Here is a 7,438-nt window from a genome sequence, read left to right as displayed (position 1 = left end):
GAAGATAAAAAAATAACTTGGATCAAATACAAAATGTAAATGTAAATATAAGGAAGAAGGTGGATTGGAAATTAGAGATATTAAAAAGTTCAACATAATTTTAGTACCTAATGGAAATGGAGATTATGTTAAGATATGCGAAATATTTTATTAACAGATATTAAGCAATTAAATATTATATTAGTTATAATTTAGATATTATTATAACTTGTGCAGATTTGTGTACCTGTCATTCCTTTAATAGATGAAAGAATATAGGATCCTTGTGTGTGTATACATGGTACTCTACTCTTTGAAATAATACATCATAATTATTCTTTAAATCTTTTAATATGGTATCAGAGCCAGGTTGGAGCCTATCCTAGCGATATTTCTTGTTTCTTGGGCATTTCTATTCCACCCGTTATCGGGCGGTTATCGGACCACCCAATTTCTACTATCACGTAAGAGATGTCTATATCTCGACATAAAGGGGGTGTGTTGGAAGTCCCACGTCGATTAGAGATAAGGTCAAATTATAATATATAAGTGAGGTGCAAACGTCACCTTACAAGCTGGTTTCTGGAGTTGAGTTAGACTTAAAAACTCACTTCTTAATATGGTATCAAAGTCATGGTTAGAGTTTATCTTAGTGATATTTCTTGTTTCTTGAGCATTTCTATTTCACTCGTTATCGGGTCGATTTTTACTATCACGCACGATATGTTTATACCTCGACGTAAAGGGGGTGTGTTAGAAGTTTCACATTGACTAGAGATAAGAACAAATTATAATATATAAGTGTGAGGTGCAAACCTCACCTTACAAAGGATCATAGAAGGAGGATTTTTCAACAAGCAATATAACATTACAACAAGCTTGTCTCATTGTATGAAATCTACATGGATCAATTTATGTCCTTTTCTTAATGTTATAAGTAAATAGAGAGGAATACTAACAACATACACTAAAATACACTTGTTTTAACACACATTCTACGGTTGATTAAAATTTATTGGAAACTACAAAATCAACATTGAGGTTCCCTAAACAACGGTATTAAGACTCATTTTTTATTTTCTGATTTCAAATAAATTTCAGTAAATAATAGCGTGTTTAAAAATAGTATACTGGTATGCTCTGGCTCTAATAATATGATCCTTAATTTCTAAAACCTTTTGATTTAACACTCTTCGAACATGAACTCTGATGATTTTGGGTTGCTCTTGGCATATATTTCTTATCTTTCACTCATACATTAGCATCTGTCATTTTTTGAGAATGAGTGTGCATGCCCTGATTATGTGTGATTGTTGTATTAAATATGTACTGTAAATAAAACCAAATTCAAATTCGGTAATCTTATTTAGAATAGTAAAAGTATGGATAATAAAAAATCCAATTTCATATCATGAGCATCATTTACATTACGGACAAAGAAGTTGCGAAACTGAATGTAAAACCTTAACCACACAAGTGATATATCAAATAATTTATTTTTATTTTAAACCAACGGCTCATTTAACTATCATACACATGCATTTATATCTATTTTTAAAACAAAAATCAAATCATGAAGTCATCACAAATTTTCAGTTTTGTACATGATGTTAGATTATGGAAAAAATAGCTAAATTATTAAAAGGTGTTTAGACGTCCTTATGGTATATTAAAATAAATAATTGTAAAACTCCGGTGGTTAAAGCATTTTATTATAGGCTAGTGGTCTTGTGTTTAATTATTGTGTGTTAAGAAGTGAATTTTAAGTCTAACTCAATCCCACAAAACTGGTTTGTAAGGTGAGTTCTGCATCCACTTGTATATTTTAAATTAGACTTATCTCTAGTCAATGTGGGACTTCCAACACCCCCCCCCTCACGCCGAGGTATATATATCTCGAGTGTGAGACTAGACATTAATGAATGGTCCGATAGTGTCCCGATAGCGGGTGGAACAACATGCCCAACAAATCTCGCTAGGATAGGCTCTAACCTGGCTCTAATATTTGTTGTTTGTTGGGCATATTGTTTCACCCGCTACCGGGTCATTGTCGGACCACCTATTAATGTCTAGTCTAACGCTCGAGATGTATATACTTCGGCGTGAGGGGGCGTGTTGGAAGTCCCTAAAAGTCCCTGGAAGTCCCACATCGCCTAGAGATAAGGCCAATTTAGAGTATATAAGTGAGTGCAAACCTCACCTTACAAGCCGGTTTTGTAGGGTTGAGTTAGGCTTAAAGTTCACCTCTTAACATTGTGCATGCATAAAATGTTTATTTATTTTTATTTTTCTTCTAATAACCTTATTGTGTAAAGTAGGCTTATATGATTACTTGTGTGTGATTTTAGCATGTTGTGAACAGTGGTTGGTGTGGCTATCTTTTTTTTTGCTTGCTTGTCGGTGTGTGTTCGAACCTTGTATGGAGCAACTATCATTGTGCAATATTTTTAAAGTTCTCTACATTCATTTTTCCAGCCAGGCTCTCTTCTGTCGAGCTCGATGGAGGCCGACCAGCTTTTGTTGTGATCGACCAGGTTGGACAAAGGTTGGTCAGGCTTCGTAGAAGCCGACCAAGCTATGCTGCCACTTTGTGTTGGGTTGAGGGTGGCTGACAAGAAGGTTATATAGGGTGTACAATAGTTTTTAAAGTAAACTCTCTAGGTTATATAAGTGATATTAGGGTCTAAAAGGTTTGCACAAGAAATAAGAAACTAGAGAAAAGAGAGGTTGTGAGGTTGTAAGGATAGAACCATGAGGTATGAATTAAAGAAAAAAATTGTGAAGTTGTTATGAGGCTAGAGTTGTGTTGTTAAAGGAGGAACAAGTAGGACTTGAAGGCTTGACTGGATTAGAAGTAATGGGAGCTAACCTTCACTATTTGTGTGTGATTTCCATGGTGTGTGTTGTTATTTGTTATGCATTGTAATTCCTTGTTGTGCTTGTGTATTGATTTGGGAGGTCTCGTGCTCTAAATGCCTTGTTGGTGATTGAACCTTGTTGGATGGTATTATTGTAATTGTTTGTATGAATTCCATGCCTTGTCTTTTTATGGTGTTGATAACAACCTCTTTGGCTAGGTTGGGCCAAAGCTAGAAGATGTGCATAGAAGAGTGTTTCCTTTGATGAGTGGTGCCGAAATGTGGCAGAAAGTGGTTTAAGGTTGACGAGCTATGGTAGGGAAAGGGTAGAAGCTCACGGCCTCTAAGAGATATGGTGGTAGTGGTGTAGTGTTTGGTGGCTCCAAGAGAGGTAAGGCCAACTCAAGGGTCGCTCTAGTGTTTGGTGACTAGAAAAGCCTCTAGGGTTGCTCTAGTCTTGATTTAGGAGATGTATGGCCAAGTTTGCGTAGCATAACATTACATAACATCCAAAATGATTACAATAGAGGAGACACATCTATATATATACAAAGGTGTCTCTTAAAAACTCTAAAAGCATGTTCTTCCACCTTTACACACATTGGCCGAAACTGAGGCCTTCTAAGGAGTGGAAAAGTATCGACAAATCCTCTCCAATGAAGGGAGGACATGTGGTCATTCACTAAACACAATCATCTCCATTCTTAGAATGTCATGTGGTCACTACTAAAAGCAAATCCTCACTAATGGAAGTATGACACATGGCACATACTTTTCAAATTGTTTGGATGTCCAACTAAGAAAAGACCCTACACTAATTAGGTCATAATACAAGCCTTAAACATTCGTAATTACTTGGCCGAAATAGATGGCCTAAAGAAACTTGCACTACTTGGCCGAATACATAGCCTAAATAAACCTACATTACTTTTCAATCTCCATGATGGCCTATGAGAAAGAGTTTGTTTCACCTTGAATAGATGATTCTAACTTCTTCTTGAAAGTGTTTGGGCCATGGTTAAGGATTTTCCATCATCCTCTCCCTCTTCAAAAGAATCTGTCCTCAAATATTCAAGTTTGATATGAAAACATCCTTTTGGGAGATAATTGGCTTTCTTTCCCGGGGTCAAATATCCTTCTACAAAAAACAAGAGATAAAGTAAGTGTCACTAAGATAATATCATCCAAAGCATATAGCTCCCAAGGTTCATACAACTTTGATCAAATGAATGATCAAGGCATTGGAATTTAGGAGCATCTCTTTTTAACAAGGTTCTTCAAATGAAATTTTTAGGTGATGAAACCATGATTAACAAGGAGACAAGCAATTAATTAAATGGTTAAGAATAAAGTTGCATTATAAAAAAAAGAAATCTCTAAAGAAATGCTCTAGAATAGATCACAAAAACAAAATATGACTAGAGTGGAAAAGGTGATTTTTGGTCCTTTAGCAAATTTTGAGCACATGAGGCTAGGCCACACTTTGTAGCATCAAATGCATGGAGCAAGCTGCTAGACCGGAGGGTGGACATGAACTTTGCTGAGGCAAACAACAAGAAAATCAACATACAAATGCACACCAAAAAGTAGAGATGGTAGTGTGGAATATACCATACTTTTATTTTTTTCTTTTTGCTTTTGTACTTTTTTTGTTACTTTTTCTTTTTGCTCTTTTGTATTTTCTTTTTCTTCTAATTTTACAGAACATGAAAAACAACACTGCACACCACAAATCTGATTTCAAATGTGCTTTTGAAAGTTTGTAATGTCACAAACATAAAATGGTAGAAAAATCCTAATAGAAACAAAATATGGTAAGAAACTAAATAAATGACATATATGAAACTTAACTCTATGAACTTATTGATGATCTAACAAAAAGTATGAACTCAAATATGCAAAGAAAAAGCACTCAAAGGGCCTAAAAAGAACAGTTTTAAAAAATGCTCAAACATATATTTTTGGTGATTTTTCAAAGGTTAAACTTGGAAATAAAGACATGTAAAGGACTAAACATGACTCTAGACAACATGGATGGAGTCAAAAATCAAAATGAACATGCATTAAATATATTTTAATGATACCAGATTTTCATCAAACATGTTGCATTCAATGAAAAGAAAGTGATCGGGAATTATGCACGGGATAATCTATCACCAAGGTTAGATTCAACAATTCACATCCTTTCTTTGGTTGATACATTGCACAAACATTTCTCTAAATCAATCAATTCACATATTCAAAGCATATATACTAGAATTAAAGCATAATTCAAAACTGCATCAGCCATAAGCTAAGCATATGACCAAAAATAAAAGAAATGGAATTTAGCATAGGAATGACTCAAACAAACTTAATTTCATCGATTAAAATGTTCAAAAAGGTAAGAACAAATACAAGAAATAACAAACAGTGATGAACAATGAATTTTGATCGAACAAACTTAATGAAATAGTGACAAATATGATAACGGTTTAAAATACCGTTATCTATGATGTAATTTTGATACTAAATGCACCCTTTTTGACTTAAAAACTTGTTTGGACTCATGCTTTTTCATTAAGTTGTGTGAATAAGAGAGTTGAGGTTGAATTTGATGATTTTATGACTAATTTCCTTTGTTTTGATAGAAAATGAGTTAATACAGGAAGCAGAGATGAAGTGCTAAGGATATAGAGCTTAGAAAGGCTTAGAAAAGCACTAGAAGAGGGAACCGCACGAAGCTTAGGCGACCTGCAGGAGGCTTGAGCGTGGAAAAGTCGACGTCCGCCGCCCGGGTGTCGAACCCCAAAGCTTGGGCGAAATTGAAGGCTCAAGCCCTACGGAAATCGACGTCCACCGCCCGAGCGCCCTAAATGGGGTGCCCGAGCGTCGCGCGTTGCAGATCCGACCTAGTTTTTGCTCTGTTTCGACTCTTTTGGACCGGGCCTTGTTTCTACTCTGTTCCAAATCTATTTAAAGGACCCAAGCGCTCTAGGTTTTGTATCTCTGGCTGGAGTAACACAACAGCACACTCTTCTACTCTCTAAAGGTGGATCTGGAGGCGGAAGCTTCCTCTTCTGCTCTTAGGGTTCCACTATCTCATGCTCTTCCATTATTCATATAGTTTCTCCATGTCTATGGGGAACTAAACTCTATTTGTTGTTGGAGAATGATGTAACCTTGTGAACTCTCATGTATTTGAATTGATTCTTAATTTATATGCTTTTTCATTAATTATTAGGGAATTCATCTATTTCAATGCTTGCTCTATTTAACTCATTTAGTAGCATGATTTATGAATTGCATGAGTGCCGGGAGGTTCCTTACAATTCAGGTTCTTGTTGAATTTTCCCAAGGATAATATTTCTCAAGGATGAGGGTATGAATACTTGGTCGTCTTAAGCTCTTGATATTCAGACTTAATTTTCTAGGAACGCTAGGAATTGCACGAACTAGGAATTAAGGCAGGCTTATTGCGCCGAGGGATCGGGTTCTAAGTAATTTAGTGAGTGACGTTAATATTAATGTAAAAAGAAGAATTCTTATATACATGAGAGTAAACTTGGTGAAATCAAACCCTAACAACATACTCATCTCATTTTATAAACAACCTCTGTTCATCTTTGTGTTACTCTACTATTGATCAATTTGCATTCATATTTAATTTTAGGGTTAAATATGTTTTTCGTCCCTTAAGTATCACACGATTTTGGGTTTAGTCCCTACTCGAAACTTTGATGGTTTTTAGTCCTCATAGTTTTGAAACTCTTACTATTAGTCCTTAAAATTGGACGGCGTTAACTTTTAGTAGATGTGGCAAACGGCGAGGCCACATATTATGTCAGCTTGCCTCTTCAATCTATGCCACGTTGCTTTTCTTTTTATCTGGCCAATAAGAATCTGACACGTGTCAGCTCCCTTCCACCCCAAATTAGGGTTTGCCAGATTGGGGAAACTTGCCCCCTGCACCTCCGCCATGGTAGAATGAATCCAGTATCAAACGAAAACCTGTAAATTTAATGGGATCCCGAATTGTAATTGTTGTTTAGGGGGTGGACAGGCAGGCATTATTATAATGTAATGGTCTGTTAGTAGCAGGTGGAGTTGGTGTTGGTGCTGGTGTGCGAAGATACATTGATTCTTCCGGGAGGTTTCGAGGTACCTGATTAAGTTAGGAGGTGAATAAGGAAAGGAATTCAGTTAATGATGGATGGGATAAATGTGGAGTGGAATGGGAAGAATCGGACCGCGGCAGGAGATGGCGATATGAGAGTTGTAGTGGACTTAGCAGAGTTCCTGGAGAAAGATAGAGGCGGGGGAGCAGTGTAGCGAAAACCTAGATCTTCGCCGTCGTCGTCGTCTTTGTCGTCGTCGGCAGTCTGAGAAGCCATGACCTGAGCGAGGCGCTGAGCAGCGACTTTGGCAGCAACATTCTGAGTCCTTTTGACGATTGAAATTCCAATTGTAGTGAGGGTGAGGGAGGAAGAACGAGAATGGCCATTACGTGAGTGTCAGATTCTTATTGGCCAGCAACGTGGCAGAGAGTGAAGAGGCAAGCTGGCATAAGACGTGACCTCGCCGTTTGCCACATCTACTAAAAGTTAACGCCGTCCAATTTT

Source organism: Vigna angularis, chromosome 1 (genome assembly GCF_016808095.1).
Source record: "Vigna angularis cultivar LongXiaoDou No.4 chromosome 1, ASM1680809v1, whole genome shotgun sequence".
NCBI classification, from domain to species: domain Eukaryota; kingdom Viridiplantae; phylum Streptophyta; class Magnoliopsida; order Fabales; family Fabaceae; genus Vigna; species Vigna angularis.
Note: the sequence above shows the minus strand (reverse complement) of the source record.